Source organism: Pleurodeles waltl, chromosome 5 (genome assembly GCF_031143425.1).
Source record: "Pleurodeles waltl isolate 20211129_DDA chromosome 5, aPleWal1.hap1.20221129, whole genome shotgun sequence".
Classification (NCBI taxonomy): Eukaryota; Metazoa; Chordata; class Amphibia; order Caudata; family Salamandridae; genus Pleurodeles; species Pleurodeles waltl.
The window spans coordinates 492,711,993-492,728,973 of NC_090444.1; positions in this window are offsets into that span (position 1 = coordinate 492,711,993).

Consider the following 16,981-nt stretch of genomic DNA (forward strand, 5'->3'; position numbering starts at 1 on the left):
GGACTTGATCAATGAGAAAAATAGACATGCTTACTCCTGTCGCTAAAGGTCATCTCACTGAAGTGGTGTGCCATTGAGTTTTGTTGATCGTTGTTGTCTTTAGCCCACGTATGTTCCTAAATCTTCTTTTTTGCCGGGTGAATGGTGCTCCCTACATAGTCTTTTCCATAAGGACATTCTAAGATGTAAACAACATACTGTTAACTGAAGATAATAAACTTTGTTCTGCTACCGCGCCACCCCCAAACGAACCCACGGACCCTTCACCTGCAGCAACTGCCGCTTCACCTGCCTACGGACCCACACCGCCACCACCAAGAACGACGCCCCCGGAAGCAACCTCGAATGCATCCTGGTCAACACCCGCTCCGTCCACAGGCACGCCATCGAACTGTGGAACCTCATCAACTCAACGAACCCAGACATCGCCTTCCTCACCGAGACCTGGATGAACCCCTCCTCGGCACCCGACATCGCCATAGCCATCCCCGACGGCTACAAAATCATCCGGAGAGACCGCTTCAACCGCACCGGAGGAGGCATCGCCATCGCACACAAAAGCTCCATCAGCATCTCGACCCACACTGACAACTCACTTCCCGACGCCGAACACCTCCACTTCGCGATCCACATCGACCCCAAGACAACCCTAAGAGGCACCCTCATGTACAGACCACCAGGACCCCGCACCAAGTTCAGCGAAGACATCGCAGACTTCGTCAACCCCCACGCACTCTCATCCACCGACTACATCCTCCTAGGAGACCTCAACTTTCACCTGGAGAACCACACCGACAACAACACCACCGCCGTTCTAGACAACCTCGCCAACCTGGGACTGAAACAACTGGTCAACACCCCCACCCACTACGCCGGACACACGCTCGACCCCATCTTCTCCTCAAGCAAACACATCACCTTCAGCCACACCACCGAACTCACATGGTCGGACCACAGCTGCGTCCACTTCAACTTCAAGAAAACCACCGTGCATCACCACACCCGACAACCACCAAAAAGACACTGGAACCGAATCACCACAGAACAACTCGCAGCAACGCTCTCCCTGAACCAACCCACCAGCACCAGCAACCCCAACGAGGCCGCCAACAACCTCACCAACTGGATCTCCGACTGCGCCAACCTCCTGGCCCCTCTGAAGACCCAAACCAACACCAACAACCACAAGAAAAACTCCTGGTTCACCACCGAACTCAAAAACTCCAAGAAAGAATGCCGCCTCCGCGAGAAGACATGGCGCCTCAACCCGACAGAGGAAAACCTGACAGCTCTCAAGGACACCACCCGCCAACACCACCAACGCCTCCGCACCGCACGAAAAACAGCCTACCAGAACAGACTTGACAACAACGCCCACAACAGCAAGGAACTATTTGGCATCGTCAAAGAGCTCTCCAACCCGGACGCAGAAACCAACCCCATCCCTCCCTCACAGGACCTCTGCGACTCCCTCGCGACCTTCTTCCACCGTAAGATCGCCGACATCTACAACAGCTTCACGACCACCAACATGAACCCGCCCCCGGAAGCCGCAAACGACATCTCCACCATCCTCGCCTGGAACCCTACCACCACTGAGGAAACCACCCGCGTCATGAACTCGATCCACTCGGGATCACCCTCCGACCCCTGTCCTCACCACATTTACAACAAGGCCGACAACATCATCGCACCCCACCTCCGAGACGTCATCAACGCCTCCCTCACCACTGCTACCTTCCCTGAAAGCTGGAAACACGCAGAACTCAACGCACTCTTAAAGAAACCTACAGCAGACCCCACCGAACTCAAAAACTTCCGGCCTATCTCCCTCCTACCGTTCCCCGCCAAAGTGATTGAGAAAATCGTCAACGCTCAACTCACCGCCGCCCTGGAATCCTCCGATTCCCTCGACTCCACTCAGTTCGGATTCAGGGCCAACCACAGCACCGAAACCGCCCTCATCGCAGCCACGGACGACATCCGAGCCCTGACCGACAAGGGTGAAACTGTGGCCCTCATTCTCCTGGATCTCTCTGCAGCCTTCGACACGGTCTGCCACCGCACCCTGATAGACCGCCTCGGCAGCGCCGGCATCAGAGGCAAGGCCCTGGAATGGGTCATCTCCTTCCTCTCCGGAAGGACCCAGAGAGTCCGCCTCCCCCCCTTCAGATCCGCAGCCACGGAGATCATCTGCGGCGTACCCCAAGGATCCTCCCTCAGCCCCACCCTATTCAACGTCTACATGACCCCCCTGGCAAACATCGCACGCAAACACGGACTCGACATCATATCCTACGCCGACGACACCCAGCTCATCTTATCCCTCACCAACAACCCCACATCAGCAAGGACCAGACTACACGACGGCATGAAGGAAGTAGCGACCTGGATGACAGACAGCCGACTGAAACTGAACACAGATAAAACGGAGGTCCTCATCCTCGGCCCTACCCCCTCCGCATGGGACGACTCCTGGTGGCCCCCCGCCCTAGGCAGCACTCCCCAACCGACCAACCATGCACGCAACCTCGGCTTCATCCTGGACTCCTCCCTCTCGATGACCAGACAGGTCAACACGGTGACCTCAGCGTGCTTCAACACCCTCCGCATGCTCCGCAAGATCTTCCGCTGGATCCCCATCGACACCAGGAAGACCGTCACCCACGCCCTCGTCACCAGCCGCCTGGACTACGGGAACACTCTGAACGCCGGCATCACCACCAAGCTGCAGAGGAAACTTCAACGGATCCAGAACGCCGCAGCACGACTCATCCTGGACATACCTTGCCACCACCACATCTCCGGACACCTGAGAAAACTCCATTGGCTCCCGGTCAACAAGAGGATCACCTTCAGACTCCTCACCCACGCACACAAAGCCCTCTACAACCTCGGACCCAAACTCATCAACTCCCGCGTCTCCTTCTACACTCCTCCGCGCACTCTGCGCTCCACCGGTCAGGCCTTGGCAGCCGTTCCCCGCATCCGCAAAACCACAGCCGGAGGAAAATCCTTCTCTTTTCTGGCAGCGAAGACCTGGAACTCCCTGCCCAGTCACCTTCGCGCCATACCCGAACACCTCCCCTTCAGAAGGCAGCTCAAGACCTGGCCCTTCGAGCACTGACCCCCTCCCCCCAGCGCCTTGAGACCCTTATGGGTGAGTAGCGCGCTTTATAAATGTGATTGATTGATTGATTGATTGATTATTCTCCTGGTTCTCATGTGCGTGGGATCTCAATCTCAGTTCTACTGAAGTTGCACTTGCGGGACTTGCATTTCATTTTTTTGCATGGAAAAAAGCATTGCAGATTACCCACCCCCATTCCCTTTAGAAGTAATGTTTTTGTTTAAAAGTATGTCTCTAATAGATCTTCTCTACCTGTAGGTTTCACTAGGTCTGTGATTGAGCATGTGACCTATAGTTTTGCCAGCTGTGAGGATTCAGTAATCCCATCTCAGGATGTTCTCCACCTGTTTGTTTTGTTTACTGTAGGCTGTGATGAATCTTGCAGTTCTTCCCTCTGTGTCATCTTTACTCTTGATCAGTTGGGAAAACAATACTGTCTCTGTGCTTGGAATTAACTTTTTCAACTGCTCTCTTGAGAACCCAGTCAGGGTAACCCCTATCTCAGAATCTGGTGAGCAATTCCTGTGAGCTGCAGTTTCTCTGTGCCCTCAGCAGTTTATTGCAAGATATATTCTATTTGAGTATTTCTGGATGACTGCTAAGGGCATGAAGAAGAATATTGCCTGCTTTAGGTTTGCAATATAGTCTTGTGGTGAGAGTACCTTCTCTGACCTCTGCTATCACATTCAAGAACTCAATGCCAGTAGTACTTGTTTTGCAGATGAAATCAAGATTATCATTGTTCACAAACTCCTTCACAAATTCAGTGGTGCCGTTCCATATGATGAATAAATTATCAATAATGCAGAGCCATACAATGTATAGCAATGGATACCTATTCTTCCCACCAGCCCACGAACAAAGTTGCAAAGCTAGAGTCAAAACAAGTATCCAACACAGTGCCCCTAAGCTGTCAGAAGATGTTCCCATCAAACATGAATATGTTGTTGCAGAGGTAATACTCTATTATTTCCAGCAACATCTCTGAATGCTGGAAATGATGAATGGGCCCAGATCTGAGGAAGTGTTTGCATGCTTGTAGCTCATGTGCATGCCGAATGGCTGTATAGAGTGACCAAACATCCAGAGTCATGAGGATGAACCACATCTCCCACTTGATCTCCTCTGAACTTTGGAGGAAATCTTTGGCGTCATGTTTGTAAGAGGGAAGAGTGTATATGAAGTCTCTTAAAAAGAAATCAATATACCTAGAAGAGTTTTCAAGGGCACTCCCTCTGGATGAAAGGACGATGGGCTTCCTGGGGAGGGGGGTTGACACTGTTTTTTTGAGTGTTGGGAAGAAGATAGAGGAACAGTAATTGACAGAATTCCTTTTTGAGATACTGGAGTTCCTCTATTTCCTATAACCCTCTGACTCTCCAATCCTCCTGTTTGGGCCAGAAATGAATAATGGTTTTGTGATATTCTTCACTAGAGTTTGGGAGATAGCACTCCCTAACTTTGAGTTGCGTGGGTGCCTCCTTTTTATATTTCTCTTTGGTGATGAGAACAATGCTCCCCTTTTTTCTGCTGGTTGGATCACACTATTTTGATCACTAGGTCCTCCATCTCTTGTCTTTGTCTGTGAGTAATATTATATATATTTTATTGCTGCCTGTGCCCCAGCCTTTTGAGATCTTTTATGTTTTGTTCATTAAAGATGTCTATGATGTCATGAGTCATTTGTCATATGTTATGCCTAACTCATCTAAAAGAGTAGTGGGTCCATTAATGCAGTGAATCATCACACTTGAATTTGTGTAAGACATGTATGCACAGTTACCTCATCAATAATTTTACTGCATATGTTACAATAATAATATTAATGATGATAAAGAAGATGTGATGAGTGATGTCATATCTGGAGCAATGTAATATCTGGATCAATTAGCAATGCATGGCACGAGTTATAGTTACTTGAGGTAAAATAATTCTAACTGCTGAATGTCTATGTTTGTGTGCAAGTACATTGTGAACCTAACATCCCTGTAACCTTTGTTTTTTTAAGTGAATTTATATTGGTCTTTTTATTTTTTTTTCAAACTATAATGTCCCTGTAATCTTAGTTTTTTCAGTGAATTTCTATGATTTGTTTAATATGAAGTAATATTGAATTACTTTAGGTTAATCCAACTACAGCTGCACATGGCCTGTGGCCAGGTCTTGTGTGCAACCCCCTATAGACACCCAACCCTGTGCCATGCACAGCCTTTGGGAGTGCCTGGCAGGGGACAGTGACAGGGCCTGGTCTGCAGCCAGGCCCTGTGGCAAACCCTCCATAAACACTCATCCCTGAGCTATGCATAGCTTTTGGCCATGTGCAGTGGGGGTTGGCCACAGGGCCTAGCTGCATCCCCATCTGGCCCCCCTTCCTGCCCAATATAGGGCCCAGGGCTGTGCTGACCCCTTCCCTCTGTGATTTTGGCCCTGGGGACCCCATCCTTAAGGGAGATGGAAGCCATGCTGCCCACCCTCCCCTGGCCAGGTATATCAACCCCCACGGTGAGATAAATATTTAAAGGGGAGAGGGCCGTGGGGTCCCTCTCTCTTGGCCGATTATGGCCCTGATGACTCCATCCTCCAGGCCCAGCTAAGTATTAAAAGGGGAAGGAAGTCCACACAGCCCCCTCTACAGATCAATTTAGGCCCCAGGGACCCCATCCCCCAGGCACGGGGAATTATTATCAGGGGAGGGGGGCCATGTGGCCCCCTTCCTTCGGCCGACTTTGGTCCCGGGGACTCCATTCCCTAGTGCCCAGCCAATCATTAAAAGAGAGAGGGGGCAAGCACTACTCCCTGGGCCAATATTAGCTCTGGGGACCCCATCCCCCAGGGCCTGAACAAATATTTGAAGGGGAAAGGGGCCATGCAGCACCTTCTCCAAGCTGACTCCAGCTCCGGGGACCTCATCCCCAGGGCCTGTCCACTTGTACCTGGGTGCCCTACTAACATCCATGGTACCCTGTGTGCGTTGACGTGATTGCAGAGGGAGCTGGAATGCTCCCGTGGTCTCAGCCAGCTACTGGCCTACTGGGGGAACCAGCAATGCTCCCACATTCAGGGAGCTGGGAAACACACAGCTCCCTGTATGCAGGAGCAATCATTTCATCTGTTTCCCTGCCCTCATGACAGCGGTCAGGGAACCAGATGAAACTGTGCTCTCAGTGAGCGGGAGCAGTTTTCCTGCTTGCTGGGAGCAGAGTTACTGTTTGTTCTTGCTTGGTAGAAGGTGTCAGAGCTCCTGCCAAGTGAAACGGCTATCTTATGAGGGTGGGCACCTCGACCAGGAGCTGGCCCTGGTGATCCCCAGGGCCACTAATGGATCCAGCTCAGGGGCCAAGTGGTCTCTTCCATTCATATCACAGGGCCTTCCCCAGAAAGGTGGTGGTCTCAGGGGACATGTATGGCAGGGGAAAGGGGCTGTGTGGACCCCCTTCAGTTTTAATTGATTTACAGGCCACAGGAGTTAGTGGTCCCTGGGGCCTAGGCAGTCAGTGTGACACACCTTCTGTGTTTGTATTTTTACCCCGGGGAGGTGGTGGTTCCCAGAGCTTCTAACAGCCACAGGATGGCATCCCCTCCATTCTAATAACTAAGCCCTGGGGAGGTGTTGGTCCCCAGGACTTTTAAGAGCTCAATGGAGGAGGGCGACTTGCCCCCCTCCAAAATCTTGAGAAAGCCCTGGGGAAGTGGTGGCCCCATGAACCCCCTCCTTTTTAGGTCGAGCATAAGCGTGCGGCCTCTTGTATATACTTTAGTATATACTTACATAATTCTTTGTGTGCTCTCTGCTTTTTCATTGGTTTGTTTCAGTGTTCTTAAAAAAATCCTTGCTTGCTAGTGGTCAATCCTTGCTCTTTGTCCCACCTTTTCCTCAGTTGCACACTCCCCTGGAGCATGGCGCTAGTACTTGTACCCTTCCCATTGTGCCTATGTAGCATGTGGTTCGGACTACTTTTTTCTTAGGCAAAGTCCATTCGACCAGAGCGCTGGATGTTTAAAGTGGCTATAGTCATTTTCTCTAATCAGGGTTGTAAGTTATTCTATTTTCTGGTTACATGTGCTGTGGTTTCAAAGATCGAGGTAAAATGTTAGAGGCTGTTTTCTGGGAGGCCTGTTTCAACCCCTGGTGTAGTGTTACTTACTTCATGTTTTGTCTTGTATCTCTGCATCCGGTGTGTTCGTGAGAGTGTTTGTTTTCTTCTTTCACAAGGAAGTGATTATCACTGAGACGGAGAGAGATTTGCTAAACATCTGCTGCTGCTGGCACATGCTTTAAAGCAGCTGAGCTGTGCCCCAAAAGTCCCCTGTGTAAACCATCACACAGCAATATATATATATATATATATATATATATATATATATATATATATATATATATATATATATATAATAACAACAAACAGTAGGAAGCCGGGCACTTATCTGCTCTCCACACCAGGGAGAAATGCAATAGCTTGGCCAAGGTAGAGAGAACCAAATACAGAGAGAATAGTACCTCCAGGGCTTTAAAACCCTCAAGGCAGGGATCAGGATACAATATGGCTTATGCCTCCTCCTCCAGTCTAAATCATTCCCAGGAAGCAGAGAGAGAGGGGGGAACATAAAATATAAAACAGTTGACATTAAATTAACTGATGAAAGGGGCTGCAGGATTGATTTAAAAAGTACAGATATCTTTATGTGGCATATTTTTGTGTCTCATTGCTCTCGTGCGTGAGTGTATGAGGGGAATCAGCTTTGCTCCAGCCTCCAACTTGCTTATTGCACCCTCTCTCTCCCTGTGCACAAAAGCTGATTTTAATCGGTGTGATTAGTTTTGATGTAACATTTCTGTAAGCAATGTCTGAACATGGATGGAGTGTTTCTTTGCGAGAAGAGCGGGAAGCAGATGATAACAATTATAAGGCTTGCCGGTCCCTCCTCGCTCCTTATCACCTGGACATTGTCGCACCGCACCTAGGGTCGCAGGACTTGTTGATAAAGAGGCCCGCCCCTCTGGGCCTTCTCCCCCTCCTGCCACCATCTCTGTGCGATCAAAGGAAGTGTGATCATTTTGGCGCTGAAACACAATCCGATTTCCTTCTCCCCTAAAGTCCTAAAATGACGTGCTGTGATAATCAGCACACAGGGAGCCACATTAGGTCCAATAAAGTCCAAGGCAGAGCCTGCGGGCCACACACACACACATTTCTTTCAAAACGAGAGGCAATAGATGCAACACAGTTTGCCGTACATTGACCCACATAATTTTCACAAAAATTTAACAATCACAAGCCGATTTTCCAATATGAAGGTAGGAGTATTCGCGCACAAGGTTCTATTTACCTCTGTTTCCTGAAACTTAATTGAAACTGGGCATCTAAAGTTTTTAGCAAACTCCACTCCTCCACCGAAGCATCACAGGAGCTAAACATTTCTGTTTTGAAACTGTTACCATGTAGTTTCCTCAGAATGGTCTGTGGTCACACGCTATCGTTGTTAGGGAAGAAATCAGTAGAGTAGCCATGTCCCCTTATCAGGTCGGACAAAGACGACAGTTTCCAGATTACTTTATGTCACATCATACCACTTTCACAGTCCAAGTCTTAGACAAATCTTTTCAGGTACTCCAGTCCAGTTGAAATTAACCAAGACTACAACTCCCAGAATGCGCTAGTAATTAAAAATACAAACCTTGAAACAAAACGTCCTGGTGACTTGAAGTCACATGCCACCAGACCTTGTTTATTTTAATCTACGTGGGCAAGGTTATTGTTAACTCTCAGGGCCATTTAACCAAGTGTTATTTTTGGGGACCCAGGCATGACAAATTTTGAAGCTCCCTGTTTGGAGCAATGTTGAATTTTATTACCTGTTTTGCTCTATTTGAATCCCACACATTGCCTATACTTCCTAATGTATACATTAAACTTTCAAAAGTGGGATCACATAAAACAACTGAATTATGTCTAGCCTGGGACCCCAAAAATCCCCAGAATGACAATGGTGATTCGAGAAGAGAATGAGATACAAAAATAGACAGAGGTTGGACAGGATCCCACCTTCTCAGTTGGGCCCTTTAAAGGTGGGGGCCCTGGGCAAGTGCCCATTCAGCCCACATCTGAAAACGTTTTTGATTTAACCCTACATCCTCTGCAAGCAAAGGGTGATTTCTTTTTTTTATTTAAATGTTTTACTTCTCTAAAAACTATCTTTTGAAGGGCACTAAATAAAACACCCACTAACGTACAGTACAAATGCAAAAGCTGGGCTTCATGGGAAGTTGCAGTACATTTTTTTAATTATGCTAATATCTCTCTTTTACAATCCTTTGAATTGCTTCACTGGGCTTTCAAATGGTTCAGATCCGCAAGTACCTGTTTGCTCCAAAATCAGGAGCAAAATACACTATGGTGAGTGGCACGCAGTCCATATTTGACAGGTGACCTAATGTCCTGTGTGACACTTTCAGTTGGTCTCTGATTGAATCAAATGCTCTTTCTATGAAATCGCACATAGGCCCATGTGAAATATTAAATTATGAATCCCACAATTAAGAGTGTTGTAGACTAAAATATCAGCTGATTGAATGTGTCACAAATGACATGGCAACACTAGCAGTTTGGCCCGTGGGAGCTAAATCAGATGTTGAGATTTCTGAACTTCGGTCAGAATTTGACATGTCTGTTGGTGCAGTCAAGACAAAAATCTTAGAAGTTGCTTTCAAAGCCAATATTTCAGAATGCTCCAGTTTGCCAGTTCCAGGTGTGTAACTCACCCAGTGTAATATTTTCTCTTTGGTATTTGGGAGTTGCAGTCCTAGTGACCTCTTTTAATTATCAGAACTACAATGTCAAGATTGCAAGGAGAAACCTGAAATGGATGAATTACTATGGCATGGAACTGTAAATCCTGAAACTCTATGGAAAATAATAAATTGTTTAATACATATACCAACAAGACTTAAACGCTACCTTTTTATGCAAGAAACTGCAACTCTCCATGGTGAATGAATTTATGAAATGTCAACCTGCTCCCCTTGTTCTTTCTCCATCTCTCTTGTGCTTTCTTTTGGTCCTTATGCCTCAGGTGAACTGACCATGCACAATGCCTCATAGAGTCGAGAGAGTGAGCACTTGCTTATTTAGTGTTGGCGTGGCCCAAAATGAGTTACCCTAGATACACCTCTGGCACAGCAGCCTCTAATGATAAGTACTTCAAAGCAGTAAACATTTTCAATAGATATGTCAATACTGCATAGTTTATTTCCTGAAGTGGCAGCCCATAATAAATGTGTGTATGTGTTATTTTCGCTTAGTGATGCACCGCAACATAACAACTTAGTAATGTGGTGGTTTTTTATTAACTTACATTAAAAAAAAAAACAGAAAAAAAACAATAGAAGAAAATCTCTGCTATTTGGAGCTGGGCCTGAATTACAAAACCTAAATATATAGTTAATCACAGTTACATTTACAAACAAAATAGGTATTAAGCATAAGATGTATTCATTTTACTGAAGTTCCTCTTAGCAGCAGACCATCTCCAACTAGACTTGTGAATGCAGCCTCATTGCAGGTGTAAATGCCCAGGCATTGCTAATGCGTTCTCAAGTGTTTTACGCCCATGTCTCCCAACCCTTTACATAGACACAGGACAAGAGTTAACATTTCAGCCCATGATCACAAAGCCTGCAATTTTTGATCCCTACCATAGTTGGGTTCCATGTGCCCCTCTAACAGAGTTTGTAAAAACACGCAAACCCTCACAACCTGTTGCCTTGTTTCTGTGTGAACTTCTCAGGAATTCCATGGCAAACAGGATGCCAAACTGGGATTTTGACAAAAAGTGCCTGTTACAAATTGTGTCCTGGTGCTTACCTAACTAATGAGCATCAACAAAACCTTTTAGCCTGTGACCTCAGAGTGGTGAGATTGAGCAGTCCAAAGCTTACTCATGGAGGTGGCCTGAAGTTAAAGACTCAACATGCAGCAAACTAGCCAATAGAGGTTACTAATTCAAAAGTGTAGCTAGTAACCAGTGTGTAGACGTCAATTCACCAAAATGCTAGGGGTAGCAGATGTGACATCATACACCCTTTGAGTTCAATAAAGTTACAGGAAGTGACATATTATGTTATTTGGCCCTGAATCATTTCAGATAGTGTTGTGACATATCCTTAAACATTAATTCCCACTGACATTACAATAGTTGCCACCATTGAAGTTTGATAAAATCTGCATGATTAATATAACAAAAGGACATGTACATAATGTCTGTTTTAGGTTTCACATCTGTTAGGGTGTTAACATGCTATAGTAGAAGACTACCCATTTCTGTATGTAATACATGTTCCATTTTGAGCTTGATTACAAATTTAGTTGTAAAAACCGCCAAACTTGCAAATTAAATAAATACAAATTTTGCAGGTTTGGTAAACAACAGGTGTTGAACTGATTTAGAGTTTTTACCACGTACCAAGCAGTTGGCAGTTGGTATTGACATGTGTTAAATACCAAATGTGTGCAATTTAATGGATGTGGTAAATGATACACCTGATAAATTGAACATGCACAACACATCACAAGTGCCCATTTTCAGACATTTGGTGTCCAAACCAAACCGAAACACATAAATAAAAAGACATTGGGGGTCATTCTGACCCCCGCCGGCGGCGGAAGCCGCCCGCCTGGCGGGAACCGCCAGAAGACAGTACCGCGGTCAAAAGACCGCAGCGGTCATTCTGACTTTCCCGCTGGGCTGGCGGACGACTGCAAAAAGGCCCCCCGCCCGCCCAGCGGGAAAGCACCAGCAACGAGGAAGCCGGCTCCGAATGGAGCCGGCGGAGTTGCTGGTGTGCGACGGGTGCAGTTGCACCCGTTGCGATTTTCAGTGTCTGCTAGGCAGACACTGAAAATCAATGTGGGGCCCTGTTAGGGGGCCCCTGCAGTGCCCATGCCCAGGGGCCCCTCGACACCCGTTCTCGCCAGCCTGGTTCTGGCGGTGAAAACCGCCAGAACCAGGCTGGCGGGAAGGGGGTCGGAATCCCCATGGCGGCGCTGCTTGCAGCGCCGCCATGGAGGATTCACAGGGGCAGGGGAAAATCGTCGGGAAACCGCTGGTTTCCCTTTTCTGACCGCGGCTTTACCGCCGTGGTCAGAATTGCCCTTGATGCACCGCCAGCCTGTTGGCGGTGCATCCTGCAACCCCGGCCCTGGCGGTCCATGACCGCCAGGTTCGGAATGACCCCCATTGTCATTTACAACACCAATCGCTCTAACTCTCGCAAATGCAAGACCTATTGCATTGCAAATGCTTGTTTAATATTGCCACATGCCCCGGGACCTAGTCCACACAGGACTAAATTGAGAACAAACACAGGAGGCTGTGCTTGTTTTTCTTAATTTTCACTGGATTTGTGGATCTTAAGTGATTTTTGATTAAAAGTTGTTTGCTCTGGTGGGGTATCGGCCCCAGCACCAAGGCCAAGGGGTCAGAGCATTCCTGCCATGCCCCCTGACTGGTTAAAGTGTTCATACCCAATCCAATCACAGCAAGAGATATCTGGGATCCGTGGATCCTCCATATCCCTAGATATACAAATTTAGTTTTCCTTTAAATACTCTAAAACTGCTCAATGGTTTTACACCAAATAACAAAAAGGGATCTTTTTGAACCAAGAGCTGTGTTTCTGACAAATTTGGTGTAATTCTGTCCAGCGGTTCAGGCTGTAGTCATCTTCAAAATCCCTATAGACACACACACATATATATATATATATATACACACATATACACATATATATGTACATATACACATATATGTATACCTATAAACCAATATGATATAATTAAACAAAAAAGAACCTTTTATATATACATATATATATATATATATATATATACATATATATATATACAATATTCTATTTAAACTATATGGAGAAAAGTATTGAAGTCTGGGGAAAATAGATATACTATTCCCACTCCAGTTTATGCAATGGTAGTGAAAGCATAGAATTTCAGAGAGGCTAAATTTACTATTCACATTCCAGTCTGTGCAACGGTAGAGAAATCATTGGACTTTGGAGAGGTAAAATGTACTATTCAAACTATATTCTATGCAACAGTAGGGAAAGTATTGGAATTAGATGGATTACATTTTACTATTCCCACTCCAGTCTTTGCAACAGTAGGGTAAGCATTGGATTTCAAAGGGGTTACATTTACTATTCCCACTCCAGTCTGTGCCACAGTAGAGAAAGCATGGACTTCAGAGGGTTTAAATTTACTACTCCCACTCCAGTCTGTGCAAAAGTAGAGAAAGCACTGTACTTCAGAAGAGTTAAGTTTGTTATTCCCACTGGAGTCTGTGCAACAGTAGAGAAAGTACTTCACTTCAAACACATAACATATTTTATTACCCCCCATAAATGTATAACAAATAATTCAATTCAATTAGAAAAAAGTCATTTATGTATTACTTAATTACCTTCCCACACTATGCACCTACAAATCTAGAAGCACACACTTAAAATATAACACAATTAACATAATTAATAATCAATTAAATAATGAATAATACATTAATCAGTATTTGTAAATTAGTGATTACTTAATTACCTTCAATTCCCCTAATGCTACAAACACAGAACACTGCACTGAACATATAACTAAAAATGTAATTAAGTAATTATATATATAATTATTAATCAATTAAATAATTAATAATACATTAATAATTAACTGTTAATAAGGCATTACTTAATTAACTACCCACCCAATGCAGTTACAGACCCAGAAGCTTGCACCTAATATATAACTTAAAGAATGTAATAATCACACAATTTACTTAATTATTAATCAATTGAGTAAAAAGCTAATTATCAATTCATTATACTTAATTAACTTCCAATCCCATACCCCTACAAGACTAGCAACCTGCTACAAGATGATAAGTTACTATCAGCAATTACATTAAAAATGTAGAAATCACTTAAAATTATATATTATACAAAAAATTTTTTTTAACAATTATACAAACAAAAATTACATATAAAGTAATGTAACTAAAACACATAAAGATAACCAAAAAGCACTATTTTTTACAACTATATTATTGAAAACAGTAACAACGATATTACTTACCTGTATTACTCACCTGAAATAAATGATATTCTTGAGAACAATATTTCTGCATCACAACATTTTTTATAACATTGCATTTTATTTCTGTAACTCTATATTTACAACTCTATATTTTCTTCTAATCCCATAGAAAATAATAGAACCACCCAAATACTATAGAAATATATTGGAACATGAAGAAACATTTTATTTTTAAGATCTGTTTATCTTTAAAGCAAATATGTAAAAACCAGTTTTTGCCAATATATTGTTTTCATAACTAATTCTATTGAGTGTTATAACAAGCTGTGCAATGTTTACAACATACTCTGTACTGTAAGAAGTGATTATTCTCAACTCTGTCAGCCATATACAGGTAAAACAATTCAAAACAACACCATCATATCCAGAGTGACCATATAGAAAAATAACTCACACACCAAACAATGTTTTCTGCCATCATAATGTCCTCTCATTTTGATGTGCAATTATTTCAGGAGAAAATAGATTGTTTACAGGCAAAAGGGTATATCATCATCAGCTAGAGCTTCTGACCTGACATGATCTTTGACATGTTTGCAGATCAGGAGAAGCAGCTTGATTCATCTCCAGCCAGCTCCCATGCTATCTTTGCCCATGTCAAATTACTTGCTTCACTAATTTCATGGCTACTTGATCTTACCTGAGGGTCAGCTCTGACAATGCATATATCTAACAAGCAAGTGAGAGTTGATGCTTGCATCGGGCAATGAGATAGATCAGCAGAAGAGACACCAGTGTATCTCCATGCCACAGTTACTGACAGAAAGGTGAAAGGAAACTACATCTTCTGTCAGTTACCTCTTACTTGCCTCATGGTTTCTGAGGATTTTGTTAATGTCGTTCATTGCTAAGTAACAATATATCACACTGGGGCTACAAATGCATCTAGGGGGTAGCATCTTAAACCTACACATTTATCACTATTCCAAAACAAGCATATATGACTCTTACACTCAGATAATGTATATAGACATGATGTTTTACATTAATAATAGAGACCCCTTGTAGGACATTTTATATATATTTTCTGCAGAAGGTGGAAAGTGTGTTGTTTCTTCCAATCTCCCTACACTCTACGGAGGTCCAACCACAGTATCACAACAGAGATACATTAGGACACACAATGAACACATGCTTTTATTGAGCATGCTTTTGGGATCCCAGAGTCACAATTCAGAGGTTTTGACTATATGAGGAGATAAAGATTGTTAAAGCCTATTGTGTGTGCACACCATATAGCCATGTGACAGTGCATCCATATAGAACTTGACCCTAATTTATGCCAACATTCAGATACTCAGGGTGGGGACACAGAATTAGAGGTCTGAATATGCTGGTGCAGGATTGACTACTTGACTCATTATTTTGCTTGAGGGAATATTTCGGTTGCTCCATTTCTGTGGTTAGACATAGCATTGTCAATGATGGATGGTAGACTACCACAGTATCCATAGGTACCATCCTGAGACAACTGTATAATTTACATAATATAATTCCCAACCATGCAGTGCCTTAGTTACAAAATAAATTGACATTTCATTTTCTATAATATCTGTATACTTTTCATTAAAAGACTTAAGTATAATTTCTTAGAAAGTATGCTCCTGCTTTAGAATAGACATATATATATTACAAAAATATATTTTTAACAAAGAAGTGATTCAAGAAATCACTGTGATAACTTTTGGAGTCCTACACAATTTGGGATGCTCTACATGAAGGTGTCTTCCTCTTGAATGTTTCTCCTCCACATTCAGAAAGCTCAATCTCACATGAAGTTGCCTCCAACCCACATGTGTACGTCTCTGACCCACATGCAGGCCAGAATTCTCTGGGGTTGAATCAGAAATCTCCAGCTATTGAAGCAAACAGAAAATTACATACAGGAAGAATAAGTCAACCAATTTCTAATCATTCTAATCATTCTGAGCCACACTTTACCTAAAACAACATCCTCTTCCATCAGGCTGTTCCTTTAGAAATCCAAACCCCCAACATGGATGAAGGACCAGATCGGGGGCCCCATTCACTGAGGAACAATTTGAAGGGTGTCCTCAAAGGTACACCCAGCTGTATGGGGGTCTTGAGTGTCCTCAAAGGTAAAGAGACCCAGCTGATCAATGCACTCAAGTCCATATTTAGAGGGACATTGGTACATGTTTCAAAGCAACTGGTCTCCATCCCTGCAGGCCTAGCCAGCGAGCAGCAGACGTGTTGGGAGGACCATTTTTGCTTGACCCCTATTAAGGTCCAGGGCCTTCTGATGTATCCTCTGAGCCACAATCTTGGTATTCCGCATGACACAACTGTACAGCAAGATGTTGAAACCAGCCCAGCTGACCCTCCACACTCAGTTGGAAGAGTTTGATAAGCGGATAGGCAAAAAGTTCCTTAACAGACTCCAAACCATGTAAAACACCCTAGATAGACTCATCAACCTACCTCACCGCATACACTTTACACTACACCTCAGAGAACGTTGCTGGCTCCACCTACGAAAACTTTCTCGGTTCAAATGTCTCACAAACACATAACAAGCACTGCACAATATTGGTCTATCCTACCTCAACAGTTGTTTGCACCTCAACCTACTTCCTAGGCACCTCCGCTCAGCCAGATTCTGACTAGAACATGTACCCTGCACCCACAATACCAAAGCAGGAGGCTATGCTTTCTCATATCTCCCCCAAAGTTTGGAATT